This window comes from Arvicanthis niloticus, chromosome 12, assembly GCF_011762505.2.
Source record: "Arvicanthis niloticus isolate mArvNil1 chromosome 12, mArvNil1.pat.X, whole genome shotgun sequence".
NCBI classification, from domain to species: Eukaryota; Metazoa; Chordata; class Mammalia; order Rodentia; family Muridae; genus Arvicanthis; species Arvicanthis niloticus.
Genome location: NC_047669.1, coordinates 67,465,133 through 67,480,880, shown reverse-complemented (window position 1 = coordinate 67,480,880; position 15,748 = coordinate 67,465,133). Strand labels below are relative to the sequence as shown.

The 15,748-nt window shown below is 37.0% G+C and overlaps 1 long non-coding RNA gene across 1 annotated transcript in view; it reads right to left on the bottom strand.

The window, feature by feature from the left end:
• LOC143434025 (uncharacterized) overlaps positions 1-12,966 on the bottom strand; it is a 43,723-nt gene extending 30,757 nt beyond the window's left edge. Inside the window, exon 1 of the long non-coding RNA XR_013103170.1 lies at positions 12,883-12,966. This is a non-coding gene — a long non-coding RNA (uncharacterized LOC143434025). The remainder of the gene's footprint in view (positions 1-12,882) is intronic.
• Positions 12,967-15,748: the final 2,782 nt, after the last annotated feature.

The following is a 15,748-nucleotide window of genomic DNA, read 5'->3' as shown; positions in this document are numbered from 1 at the left end:
AGGAAGTAGGCTTCAGGCAGGAATCTGACATTAGACTAGAACAAAGAAGTAATTTCAGGTAGGAGTCGAAATCATAGGCTACAACAAAGAAGTAATCTTAGGCAGGAATCTAAATATAAGGCCAGAACAAAGAAGTAATTTCGGACAGGATTCTAAATTTTAGACTACAATAAGGAAGTAGGCTTCAGACATGAAAATGACCTTGGGCTAGGATAGGGAAGTAGGCTCAGATACTTTGGTCATCCTGCTAAGCCTTTAGAAACAGTGATCATGGGAGTGTTCACATAACTGGGTTTAATGTCTTGCTTTTTCTTTGACTGTTTGTGTTTATTGTATTGCTTGTTCCTCGACTATTTGCATCTATTGTATTGCTAGACCCTCAACCTAGAACTGACCTTATTACATGCATGTAACCAAAATGGTATAAAAGCATAAAGGAAGAGGGGGTACAGGATAGGAGGTTATAGGGAGGGGAAATGGGGAATGGGGATGACATCTGTACTGTAAATACATAAAATATCCAATTTTTAAAAAGAAAGTAAAAAAATAAAGTAAACACAACATTTAAAAAAGAAAAGAAAATTCTTCAATATGGACCTAGAACTTTGCCATTTTTGATGAATCCAGATCTAGTTCAGCTAACAAGCAAGACTATCCATGATATCAGATCAAATGTTTTTCTTGTCTTTAGCAACAAATATTTAGATGGAAGTTACTGTGCCAGTAATAAAATAGTTCTTTTAAATTTCTGTAAGGAGTTTAGTATCTGAGGGAGAAAAAAAAAAACAGAATTTACTTAAATTGTAATTCATCTACAATTCCATTCTTTAAATTCAGATTTGAGAAGCTTAGAGTCAATGCACTTTCTTAGAAGCATGTACTTATTTAAGAAATAGCTGTTGAATCTACACCTTTAGGCACTGAAGATGCAAGGATGGCTGAAGTAGAGGTGATGCTCACTCTAGTACAGTGTCATGTGTTTCGTCTACCCAACAAATAAATATCAGTCTTACTTGATGATTTCTGCTATTTATGAATCTTTATAGGGCACACAGAGCTTTTCCTCCTAGAAGTGCTAAGAATGTTAACTACATTCCCAGCCTCCCTTGCAGCTAGTCATGGGGATGTGTGAGTCAGATTCTGTTGGTGAATGCTATTTAAATAAAAAGGGAAGGTTGTTTTATTTTACTCACAATGGTAACAAGAGTAGTGGCTACTCAGTGTTATGCACCACGTCTGTCTTGTCTTATCAGAGTAGAATGTAAGAAAACAGTTCATGGACTTAAATATGACTTTCCAGTTCATCTACAATTCTAAGAGCTATCACAAATAATTTTATTGTTTTCTTTGACCCAGTGGGCTTCTTCAGGGAATTATAATTGAAAGACCAACCACAGAGACACACAGCCATCAGGAGAAGCAGCAATTAGAGCAATGAGCGAATTAAGACCTAAGGGATTCAGTTTCTCAGCATACAAATTTCTCTAAAAGTATTTTCCCATGTAAACTAAAGAAGCATGTTAGTTTTGACACTGAGATCCCTCTGTTAAATATTTGTCTTAGTCTTTTTATTAGACCATGAAAAGGCTTCACAGACAGAGGGCTTAAACAGTACACACTCAGTTCTCAGTGTCTCACAGCTCTGAAGGACATGTTCTTGAGATGTCAGAAGATTTTTCTCTTGAGAGCCCTTTCCTGACTTACAAATGATTGTTCTGTCTCCTGAGTCTCTCTCTTTTTCTCTCTTTTTTTTTCCTCAGAAAATCGCTTATCCGATCATGAAGATCCCACCATTATAACATTATCTAAACTTGGCTATGTCCCAAAGACCTCAACTTCAGAGTCTTTCCACTGAGGTTATAGCTTTAACATAAGTTATGGAGGGACATGATGCCTATTAGCAATATTATATCTAGTCATGTTTCACATCAAGGATGATGAACATCATCACAAGTCCTCATCAACTTGTGTTGTTCAGACTCTTTCTCTACCAGGAACTCACAAGGTTTTCACCTTGCTGAGGACCAGCTTCATCTTAGGAGAGGGTCCTGAGGAAGAAGTAAATGGGAGAGGTGGAAGAGCAATCCGAGTCAGTGATGGATGCAAACTCTCCCTTACAGACCAAAGCCCAGTTTTTATCCACATAAGCTACTTCCTTAGGAATTGCCTATCAGTTTAATCATTTACTCCAGGTTCTTTTTTGATCACTCCATTTTATAACCTTAGCCCCTTGACTCTTAAAAATAGAAACTGAAATACTGAGCATATTTGAAGCAAATGAACTAGATAGCAAACACATTTTTTTTTTTTTAATATAGCATGTCCTATTCTGTTCACTGGCACAGCACTTATGGTTGCCACGTCTAAACATAGAGGCTATTTTTATATGAGAAAATTAGCTTTAAGTATAATACATTTTATAATTTTTTTTTTTTTTTTACAATTTAGCAAGCCCTTGTTTGTGCCGATGCAACAGCATTGAAACTCAGTTTTATAATTTTTACCTACCTCAATATATTCTTTTAATTTTGAATTTTTATTTTTTTACTTCAGCCATTCTAATTCTTATTGTTAGAAAGTATTAAGTGATCCCAGAAAGTGGAAATATCATTAAGTCATCATTATTTTTCTTGACACCAGACTTTTTTGTCCACCCTTAACCTCTATTTGGATTTCACATATAACTACCTCCTTTATGGAGAAGAATATCTGGATCAAATTGAGTCGTTGATGGTTTCCATGGAGGAGACTTCATTTTACCACTAATATTAAATAACTATCTGAGCCTTTTTTTTTTTTTTAAAAAAAAGCTAGTTCTTTACTTTACTTCTGAACTAAGGGATAAATAAAATATCAGACAGAACTGAATATTTGAGTCAGAATCCATGACTATTGCTGAAGCATATGGGAATATCATAGCTGTACAACTGGCAAAAGTTTTCGATAAGAAAGCCTACACATCCAGAGATGTGTAATTATGTTAAAGTTTGAAGCATCAGACTTCCAGTCAACAGATCATTTGGTGTATTGAAACCCAGTAAGCAAATACTAAGTAAGTCTTACAACATAACTAACTTAATGTTAAAATCATACATCAGTGTGTTCCTCCACAGCCCTTATAAGATCTTTGGGAAAATAAAGTTGAGTTCTGAAGGAATAAAAGAAAACAATGCAGAATAGTTCAGTAATGGCCCACCATTTATATAAAGCAGGATTCTGGGTAATACATAGTTGACTGAAGGTAGAAGTGTTCTGAAAAGGCCACTTAGAGGAGACAAAACAAGGCTGTGTCATGGTTAGGATAATTTAGATAAACTCTTTAGAGGACTGAAGAGGGTTGTTCTGTGTAGGAGCAGAATGTGACTTCTGATCACTATAGACGACAGAACCCACAAGGAGGCTTATCAGGTGGTGGTATACAAGACTATTAAATGAGAGTTGCCGCTGCCCAGTCAAGAACATTCTGTTGCTGTACCTATGCAAAAAGTCCTCTAAGTTCTAGGCTTAGGTCTGGACCCTGCTGCTTTCAGACAGAACTCCATGGATAGCCAATGATTTGATTAGATGACTTTCAGGAATAATTTTTGAAACACTTCCTCCACTAAATGTTGACATTTTACTTTGCCTAATCCCCAAACAACTGTGAGTGGAGATGTTGCAAATCATGAAGTCTCTGTTTACCCATCTGCCAGGCTGGCCAAGGCCAGGAGAATTCACATGAGGAAAAGGACTCTGACCTTCCCATTCTGCCACTGTAACATGTTTCTTCATAGTGTCCATCCTCACAACAGCTACTTAAATCCCGATACTTGACAGACAAAATGTGAAGAACTCAGGATTAGGACTGTATATCTTTCAATAATTATTGTCTATGACATATAAAGGATACCTCAGAAAGGTAAAAGCAAACATGAGTTGGACATTAGCAAAATTATTAGAATCACGAAACATCTGAAAACCAGAATCTTACTAAGCTGGCATTCTACTTAAGTTACATTTGTATATGATACATAACAAGGCAGCGATGTTAGTGAAGAAATAGAAAAGACACCACCATTTATTTGTTCTGTGCTTTACTCCATGGCTCAGCTCTTTCCTGGGGACATGAGTTCCTCTTCCTAGTATACTCTTTCATTCTAGTCCTCCTACCTCACTCTAATTATTAGGTTATAATCTAGTGTTTTGTTGAATAGACCAATAGGGTACCCATTTGGCCAATTCATTATCATTTGTCTTCAAATATCTTTTTATAAAAGTCCATAGTTAGAGCTACTGAATGGATTTAGAGAAGGTGCTTGCCACCAAACTGAGTATCTGAATTCAGTATGTGGTATCTATGAGTGAAAGAAGAGAACCGATTTCAGCAAGGAATCCTTTGACCTCAAAGCAAGTCCCATCCCAGGCACATGCTCTGAAAACACACACACACACACACACACACACACACACACACACACTCCTTAATGTAATAAAAATCATAATAGAGAGCAAGTGGCGTGTCTTGCACATACATGCCCTGCATACACATATAATGTATAATGTAATATAACAAAAATCTTAAGAAAGAAAGCCCATAGTTGAAGGAGAACTGTTCATGAGGCTAGTCAGAGCTTAACATGTATGCAGACTTTGCTGGGTGCCTAGCACTGTGCCAGGAATTTTATAAATATCTGCTCACTAAAACACTCAACTATGTTTTATGTAAGATAACACCCTTTTTTCCCCTTTATCAAAAAAAAAATTTTCCCTCACACAATATATCCTGAGTATAAATTCCACTCCCACTTCTCTCAGTCCTCCCCACCTTTCCCCCTTCAGTTTCTCACTAGAAAAAAAAGTTTCTAAATAAAATAATAAAATAATAATATAGAACAAAAACTAATATAATGAAATAGGACAAAACAAACAAACAGGAAAAAACGATCTCCCCCCCCACACAAAAATGCACAAGAAACAGATATAAGAACAGAGATCCACACAGTAGCCCTCAGGAATCTCATAAAACACTAAACTGGAAGCCTATATACATATATATGCACAAAGGACCTGTAAGAGAGAGTGGGATATATATATATATATATACATATATATATATATATAATTTTACACATATATATATAATGAAAAGTGTATGTATGTGTATCTTTTTTATTGGATATTTTATTTACATTTCGGATGTGATCCCCTTTCTCCATTCCCCCCACCCACCCAGGAACCCCCATCCTATCCCCCCTCCTCCTGCTTCTATGAGGATGTGCCCCCACCCACCCACCCACCCACCCACTCCCACCTCCTCACCCATGAATTCCCCCACACTGGGGCATCCAGCCTTCACTGGACCAAGGACTTCCTCTCTCACCTATGCCCTACAATGCCACCCTCTCCTACATATACAGCTGGAGCCATAGGTCTCTCCCTATGTGCTCCCAGGTTGGTGGTTTAGACCCTGGGAGCTCTGGTTAGTTGGTATTGTTGCTCTCCTCATGGGGTCACAAACCCTTTCAGCTCCTTGTGTATGTGTATCTTAAAATAGTCATCCTAATCCCAGCTTCTCAGGTTAAATATATGAGATGTTGGGATAACCACGTCATCTTCTTAAACTGAGAATATACAATTGCTATCACTTAAGTGTGGCAGATAGAGGAAGAATGGATTTTCCCATTTCAAATTCTGCAAGGCTTTTGATCTGGCACAGTTTTACAAGCTGATGACAAAAGAAGGTGGGTAGTGAATATTGTAAAAAATATTATGAATTATTATATTGTAAGTGATTAAACTGCAGTAATAAAAATGGGAGCCTTTAACAGGAACTCAAGTGACTTCCAAAGACCATAAATAAAAGTGAGAAAACACAGAAAAACTCTGTGCACAAAGTATTAAGGTTATTTATAAAGCTCCTCTCTGGAATAGCAGTTGAGCTCTCTCTAATTTCTAAAATATAGTTTGAAACAGCACACATTGATACTGAGTTGCCCTCTGATTTGGATGTTTTAGACAAGATAAGATAGTGTCTGGTAGTGTTTTTAAGTTGCTGATTCATTTTGATTGAAAAAAATTACAGAGAAATGCTTCTAAACCTGTAAGATGGTTTTCATCCAAACATAGTAATTTTTGTTCTATGACCTTTTATGATGTTTCACAAGAGATAGTGTTAATACTAAGTATGATATAAATGGAGAACGCCTTCTTTAAGTTCTCTCATTTTTGCATTCACACATTTCTTGCCACAATTAAAAAATTAACTTAATAACAAACCATTTTATCACAGTGTTAAAAGTGTGAAGTAGGCTCACCAACTGCCTGAGTCTCATGAGTCAGAAACCTCAAACATATACCACAGAGAATGGGTTTACTCAATCAGACAGCAAGGCATAGCAGAATGCCTCTGCATTCATTGCAAGTTCTTTCTTCCCCTGAGCTTCAGTGAGAAGTCTCCTAGGTCAGAAAAAAAATTGTAGCTGCGCACTCTTCTTGCTCCACAGCTAAAGAACTTAGTCTTGTTTTTAACACCCCAGGGCAGTGGAAAGTGATGGAAAACCATCAACACAAATCCCAAGTAGAGGCCAGCCTGATCTTGCCAGCCTGCTTCTATTTCATGGTATTACCTTCCAAGCGTATTTTGCGATGACTGCTGAGAACCACCAACAAAGAGAACAAATGATTCTGAAATGACTCAGAGCCGTTTCCTACGAGAGCACAGTTCTATGCAAGTAGGTCGCCCGCAGCTTTCCTCATAAATTGTCTTAACTGTGTAATGGAATAAGTCGTGGTACTTTTGAGTAAATGAGGTTCATAATCTCAAGACTCTGGCAAATGGAATGGAACAGAAGAAAAAAATGCCATGCTGCCGTATCACAAAATTATTCTGTTCCACCACTATCACTATTGGGAAATGGGTTTTTAATTATAAGATTATGCTATTGAGAAGACACTCAATGTGAACAGTTACATAACTATCTAAAACACATTAAGGCTGGTGTGTGTGTGTACAAAATGAACTTTTGTTGGTAAAATATGCAAATTATTCTTAAAGACATCTCATCATCAACTGCAGTTTTTGAAAGTAGTTCATTATTAGGAAGGTAATAAGAAAGTGGTTTTTATTTAATAAAGTATTGATCTGAGGGAAAAAATAAGCAGAGAATGCTCTTTAAAGAAAGAACAGGGTCATGCTAAAAGAAAAAAATAGTAAAAACAATAAGGTTGAGAATATTTTAAAGGTGCATAAAGCTTTGTATAAAGAGAAAATTATGGTAGAGAAGACATCCTGAGAAACTATGTTTTCTAACTCTGTTTATTTGGAATGTATGAGATTGGATCTTGGGGACACTAATCTTTCAAATCTCATCCATAGAGGAAAAATTCAAACAAAAGCAGTGTCAGACTACAGATTTTGCAGTTTTAAGATACTATCTGTGTCCTCACTTCTCACAGTCTTTCTGACTGCCCTGCTTCTCTCTGGTCATATAGAGAAAAGAAACTTAGTGGTTAAAAGGGTCTCCATAGTTACTATTTAGATCAGAGAGTCTAGAGTCCTGTGATATTGCACTTTGCTCTTCTGAAGACATTCTTGAAACAAAAATGTGTAAACATTTTAAGAGTGTGTCTTGCCCAAGGGTTAGAATCTTCTTCATTCCTATCTTGTCTTCATACATACAATATTCCTTTCATACTGTGACAAGCTAGAGAAGCATATAGTCTGTGAAATTCTTTGTGTTGTAGAACACTGTTAATTAACATGGAATGCAGGCCTATTCTGTTCTAATTTTGAACTCAAATAATCTTTCAAAGACTTCATGCTAGTTAAGTTTGGTCATGATATAGAATAAAAGTTGTGTGTCATACAATGAAATAATATAGTAAAATTAAAGTTATGACAGTCAAGATCAGTTAAGGGAAATATAAGAATAAATAATCTATTAGTTAAAAGAACTTTGGGGTATATTCCCTCTTAAAGATGACATAGAGGCAAGTCAAGTTCAAGATTAGAGATCTTGAACACAATGTCCCACTTCCCACAATCCAGTTCTTCTTAGTACTTTAGTCCTTCATCACTACTCCTAAGATTTCCCATTTACTACTCTTCAGCAAGTCACTCAATAGTTACAGGAGTCTACCTTTAAGTACGTACCTCAGAAAGACACTGACAGAAACTCTGCCCTCTGTTTAGTGATAGCTCTTTTATTGCTATTCACAATGCAAATGCCTTCTAATTCCTAAAACTAGATAGACAGTTCTTTAAGCTGTGTTTGTGATTACACTGCAGTGGTCTGGGGAATTAGGCAAATAATCATTACACTGGTTGTTTACTCTGAACCTTACTAAGCCACTGAAGTGTCAAGCTTCTATTGATAACAACTAATCGCAAAACAATTTTGATTGAGGTGATATTTTATCTTCAATATAGATAAGGCTTGTCCAGTAAATCTCTGCAGGTTACAGTACTTGCCTGGCAAACCTGAATTTGATACCCAGGATTCACATTGTAGAAGGCAAGAATCTCCTAAATGCTTTCATCTCCACACATGGACAGACAGACAGACAGACAGACAGACAGACAGACAGACACACACACACACACACACACACACACACACACACACAGGGGTGCGGATATCATTTATGTATAAATGAACAACGAGGAACAAAGCTGTGCTATGTTAGGTTCAATAAAGCCCAGATCCCACTCTAAGCAAAGAACTTATGAAAGGTGCCTCATAAAGAGTTCTGAGATATCGTCTCAGCATGAGGATTCACTGGCCTGAGTGCTCATTATTCTGCCTGAGATGTAATTCTATTATTCTTTTGGTAAAGGATATTTGGCATAAAGCCAATCCCATCCTGTTAGTCTCATTTGTTCTTTTTTTTTTTTTTTTCCTTATTTTTTTTTTTAAACCACTCGGGCTCTCTTTGATAGAGAGTACTCACCAAAAGACCATCTTAGAACTAAAATAATGAACAGTCTGAGCTCAGGATTAGTAGGGCTACTTTTTCGCATTATAATGCAATTATATCGCTTCCCCTTTACCTTTCCTCCTTCAGAACCCTCCTATATCACCCCATTTGCTCTCTATCAAATTCTTTGACTTTTTTGATTTTGGAGATCATTTCTAAAAATTTCACTTACTCTGCCTTCATGCATGGGTTTGAAAGAGTTGTGGCAAATTCTTGCTCTCTGGTGTTTATTCTGTCACCAAACCATGAGCAAATCTACTTTTAGTCTAGAAAACTGAGGAGTGCATGATGACTTTATATCCATGGTAATGTTTTGCCCGTTGACAAAATGCTTTCGCCAATTGACATTATGAAGCATATCTGTATGAATACTTACAGGTATAAAAATACATCCTAATCTTGCTGTACCTATTTCTCAGATGAGATTCGCATCGAAGACTAGCAATCATATCCATATCTAACTTCACAAACAAGTAGGTAAATAAATTGAGCCTTTTTGGATGTTAAATACCACCATACCTTTGCCTCTGTCCCCCATATTATGCCAACATATTCATATACACATTTATGCCCTAAGGGTTCTAGACACTTCGGCAAAGATTACTAGTTATCTCCAATACCCGTTTCCTCCTCCTTCATTCTAATCATAGAATCCCAGCACCACTCCCATTACCTCACTCAGAAACTGCAATTCCCAGACTCCCTTGTATTAGAGGACAGCCATCTGGAGAATAGGATGTAGTAGGTAGTGCACTAAGAACCAATGGATAATATCCCTTGGGCCTGAGGGTGTTCGATGTCACAGTGTAGGGGAATACCAGGGCGGGAAGGTGGGAGTGAGTGGGTGAGTGAGTGAGTGAGTGAGTGAGTGAGTACCCTCATAGAGGCAAGGGGAGGGAGATGGGATAGGGGTTTCTGGAGGGAAGACCTGGGAAGGGGATAACCAATAAAATATCGAATAAAAGAAAAAATTTTAAAAAAGAAGGGAACATACCTACATATCTGATTGAACATTGAGAAGCTGAGCTGGTGTATAACTAAAGCCTTCACTCCTACTACTGAGCTGGTACTAGAAGATACTTTGGAGCTACCAGGGGAGAAAGGTAAACATCAAACTAGCCATAAATCTTTTACTCAACAGTGGTGACCTCTCTGCATCATATATTGGTACAGTAGTGGAACAATAGTTTTGGGAGTATTCAGTCACTATCTGATTGGATTTAAGGCTCACTCTGTGAATGGGAATCCATGCTTAACACAGTGTTCAGTGACCAAGAACCTGAGATTAGATAGACTAGGGAAAAACAAAATACTATTGTTCTGCTCCAAATAACATTCTGCCATATCCATAGCTCGAACCTCACTCAGCTATCACCAGAAAAGCTTCCTCCTGCAGGAGATGAGATGAGAACTAATATAGAGACAAAAGTGCACATCCACACTGTCTTTCCCTTGTTCTGAAATAAAGGAGTAACATGGAGCTAACCTAGACTCATTATTAATTCCAGAGCCTATAGGAATATTCTCTAGGTCTCCTACCCAGAAGTGGATCAAATATACATTAGAAATAGATTCACATATGAGTTAAACAGAAGTATGTTTGCAGTCTATCCTATGCCTTAAATAATATATTGAACAATAGGAAATCTGCTTCCATATGAATGGCGCAAACAAGATTTGAGGCAAACCATTGTTCCAATTACAGTGTTGCATGAATGGTTGAGAAGAATTCGCAGCTTAGAATTTGAAGATGTTCAAACATATGATACAGTTATATATCAATTTTATTTCTCTTCCATCCACATTTTTAAATTGACATTTTGTACCACTTGAGCTGTTTTTTTTTGTTTTTTGTTTTTTGTTTTTTTTTCTCCATTATGGTTATGGTCTTAGTCTTAGAAACTTAACCAAAAGTTGGTATCACTTGTAAGTCATACAGAACTTAGTAACATAGAAAATAGGGCATGGTACAATTGGGGTTATTCCTTAATTTTTCAATGTTCTAATGTTTACATTCCTTCCTCTTACAGAAAACAGAACCACAAGTATTCAACACAGACCCCTGAAAAATTTATATGAGACAGTGAAGGTGAAAGGTCACTGCTCACAGCGAACTTCTTAAGGATCATTACCTAGAGAAGGACTAAGGGTGGGGTGAATATGGAAAACCTTCGTGGTACAACAAATGCAGAGGGAATGTTCATCCAACAAATGGAGATGCTGGCTGAAATTCCTGCATGGGTGTGAATCAGCAGCTTATGAAAATGAGGGGCCTGATGAAGACAGAGGAAATGACTTTGCCTTCTATGATCTATTATAATGTGTTTTCATTTAATGTATTGATGCAAATAAAATGCTTGAGAAATGCCTGGCTCGTGTTATTGACATGTTTACTAAAAGAGACGAGCTTGGGCAAGAACGGGAAGGAGCTGCTGGGTCATATACAAGTTATCTCTGGTGATAAGGGCCATAACATGCGAAGGTGTGCCTTTATAAATAATTAGAATGTAAACTGCCAGCCCGTGTGTTCTTTTTAGTGACTCAGTTGTTTAGAAAAGCAAAATTTCCTGAAAAATATCCCTATTACAAAAGGATCCAAGCCACACTCACCTCTAGAATGATAAATATGGTGTTAGGCAAGAGACAGTAAATTGCCACATAAATTATTGTGAGTCAGCATCCATTGAATTTTTAAAATTAATACGAAGTTCAGCTGCTGAAGAGATTTACGTGGAGGGAATTTACAAATAAAGATGCCTGGCTTCCTTCCATTCTCACAGCAGAGCCTGACTTTTGCTTACTCCAATTAGTTAAAGTCAATCTGCTCACAAAGAAGACAATGATTATTTATTAATATATCAATTTCATATGAATAATTTTCATGAACAAATAATACTATTCTAAATTATAGTCATCATATTTTAAGGAATATTTAGGTTAGTTCTGCTCTTTCTGTCACAGTAATAGATTTAAAAATAATTTGAGAGTATAAAAGTTTATTTTTTGACAAAAGGTAACTGAGAATTTATTTTTTAATGCTGAGAATTTTTGCCAACTTGTTTTTTCTCTGAAGTTCATCTTTTGGCATTTTTTTTGATCAATAACTGTCTCCATATTTGTAAATTATATGAGGAAAAAAATGCTAAGATCTGGACCAGGCACTTTTTCAGTACAATATGAAAAACAGCATACTCCCTTTGGCGACTATGTCAAGTACAGCCATCACCCAAATCCAATGAACACATGGCCCACCATCTCAAAGGATGCCTGAAAGTGTAACCAGCCTGGCACAGATGAAGAGACTCTGAGGAGATGCTGGTGTCTCTCACTCTGACTATCAGACTACTGAATCAATGGACCCCTAGAAACTGCAATTCCTCTAGGAATCTCATGGTGGGAGAAGGAAAAGTCTAAGTCATAGAGAAAACCTTCCATACCCCCCAAAAGGTTTACAAGTGGTTAGATCAACTTACAGAAGAGACCATGGTGGGGCAGTGGGTGGACGGGACCACACCTTCACTGGGGACTATAGATACTGATAATTCTAGCCCTCAATTTAAATCTTAGTCTTACGTTAGGACCCAGAAATTAAGACTTGGAGAAATCATTGAATCATTTTTCTCCTGTCCAATGTGTACACGTTGAATAAATCTCCTTAATTTTCTATCATTAATTTGGCTATTTTAATTAGCTTATCAGGAATGAACCTAATTATTTGAACCTGGTTTGTTGGGAAACAGGTTGTGACTCTGATAACAAAAGTCTGATAACAAAACCCTAGAAGTGTAAATTCTAATATATATGTTACACTTTTTCTTCTTCATACATATACATGGTAAAGTCTAATTGATACCCGAGGCACAAAAACAGATTATCAAAAACTGATTAGAAAATAGAGCGACGTTAATCATGCAGTAAATGACTTACTACGGTTGAAGTCTCCCTCTCTTATCACATCATTTCATCCTTCTTGTCAGGACTGAGGATCGACCATGCCTGTGCAGAGGCTGAAGGGAACTAAAGGACTAAGCATTTAGCAACTATTTCCTAGACTTCTGTGGTTTGAGGTGAAGCAATAAAAGGAGCACTGATTTATTTTTACCAAGTTTACAAGCTCATAGAGAGATATATTCTTCAATGGATCTTTGCATCTTTGGGAGTTGGTGTCTTCCCCCTCCCCCCAATTGTCAAGAACTTCTTTCTCATTTTTGCTTAAATAAACACTTTGTGACTTTCTCTGTGGAAGACTCGAATTTGTTACCTATTATTTCTTCACTCATTATTAAGTAAATTGATGTTTATTTCAATGCACAATGATAGTACTATGACAGTCCGCAGGATAATCTAAGTGACAGCTAACTTAAAATGGCTGGGTGGCCTACACATCATGGACATGCTAGGCAGAAATGATTCACATCTTGAGCAGAACAGAGAGCATTCGATCACACTGCTCAGAAGGGCACACATAGCTTCCCCACTTCTGCAGTTTTTTGTTAAAGATGTTTGGGATGCCAAAGACTGAGCTTACTGGGACCACAGAGAGCTGGGCTGTGGATGAACATGGGAAATGACAGATATCAGACCATGCCTTCTAAGAAGGCCAAGGTGAGAAGCAATACCTTTATTCGCATGACTTAAGACCTGCTGCTTTATCTCTGACTCTTTTTTGATTTCTGTTAATTCCCATTTGTTTTTAAAATGTCTTAAAGGATTAGCTAAATCTAAGACTGCTGCCTCTGACCATGAGTGCTACTGGTATGTTATCCCCTATGACAGTTTTCCTTCTCTCTGCACTTCAGATTTACATCCCATTCAGATAATCCAGACAGGTGCTAGTTTAAAGGTTTACAAAAAGACACAACAATGTGGTGGTGGCACATGCCTTTAGTCCAAACACTTGGGAGTTGAGGGTGGGGGGTGGAGGCAGATATATCTCTGTGAGTTTGAGGCCAGCCTAGTCTACAGAATGAGTTCCAAGACAACCAATACTGCTATACAATGGAACCTTGTCTTGATAAACAAAAACAAAAATTTCAAACAAAAAAAGATAAAACATGACTCTTGTTCAAATATTTAAAAAAATGCATCAACGTGAAAGAATTGATAACTAATTGATAAGCTAGTAAAATAATACAAGAAATAAAGATTGTATAGTATATTACATAAATCTATACATGTATGATTATTGTATATATAAAAAAAAACCCACTGTACTGAGATTTCAAATTAACACAAAACTGGCTAATGTCTTAGATGACTATATATTATAATGCTTAGGCCTGTCTTTTCTACTGGGAAGGAATCAATATTTTTTCTCAAATAAAATTTATTTTCACAGCCATCAATTTCTACAACGTAACTTCTCCCTCAACCCAGCTGTAATATAGCTCCATCAATAGAAAAGCAATCAAAACCTCCTGCTCCTATGCAACCAGATAAATCTATCACTTTACTGCAAAGACATCCAGTAGTCATTTCTGCATCGAGTACCTTTAATTATTCGTCATTGCTGTTCCAGCTTTCATTATACAGTTTATGCCACAACTGCCCACCTACAACAAAATTAATCATTCTAGAGAACACCTTGCATCCTATGCATATAAATTGGTGTAACTTCTTGCACACTCCATAATTTTCATTCTTATTCTATTTTCCTCCTTAAAAGCCCCCAGTCATTCATTCTGCTTGGGAGATGCTTGGCTCATAGTAGTAAATGGTGATGTGTGTTAGCATGAAGTTGTTTTGTTTAAAAGGATCTCGCTTTCCCCAGGAACTTAGTCTTATTTGTTGATCCTCACAGAATCCACTTTCCTCTTGTAAAATCCTTCTACTCTCCTGCCATTCTACACTAACTTTCTTGCCATCAATACCATGACTGCAGTGTGCCGTGTGGGCGTTGGCTCTCTAGGACAGTTGTCCTGTTCTAGCCTGTTATTTTGAATGACCTCTGTAATGACTATTCTCTTCTTTTTTTTTTTTTTTTGGTTTTTCGAGACAGGGTTTCTCGGTGTAGTCCTGGCTGTCCTGGAACTCACTCTGTAGACCAGGCTAGCCTTGAACTCAGAAATCCACCTGCCTCTGCCTCCCGAGTGCTGGGATTAAAGGTGTGTGCCACCACCGCCCGGCGACTATTCTCTTCTGATTAAAACTGGTGAGTGTTCCTTTATATTCAGAGAACATAAAGAAGACCCAGTGACTCTTATAGTCTCTAAGGTGAAGAGTCCTTGGAACACTTTTGCTATCAAAGCTCCTTGATGCAGCTAATTAAGTTTATTTTAACTTAGAATTCAAAAAAGGCTTTGATTTCAGAGTGATGTTTGTCATACAAATATAAATTAAGATGAGGATGAATATGCAGGTGTTGATGTATAAAAATATCTGTTCTGGGAAGCAAACCGCTTACAAGACATCAAAAATTCCAAAGAGGGAGGGGGGAAAGCCCAACCATCTTACAGTTTTGAAGAGAAGCCATTGCACCTTTAATGTATTAAGAGCTGCCTATGTAATGGTCATCTCATCTCCCATTGCTAAGGATGAGTAGGTAAAAAATCATTCACCTCTATGAGATTGCACATTTCAAGAGAATAAGAGAATATATATGTTTGCAGGTTAAAATATTAGCATAATGCACTTTCAAGTCCTTGGTTATATTATTATCACTTTTTACTATAACACTCAAATACAAGTACCTCATATACTAAGCCCAAATGCTTCAAGTATTTTAAAATGGAAATAGAAGATATGATCTGAATGGAAAACCAAGTGACCATCCACCACTGTAGTTTTATGTTGC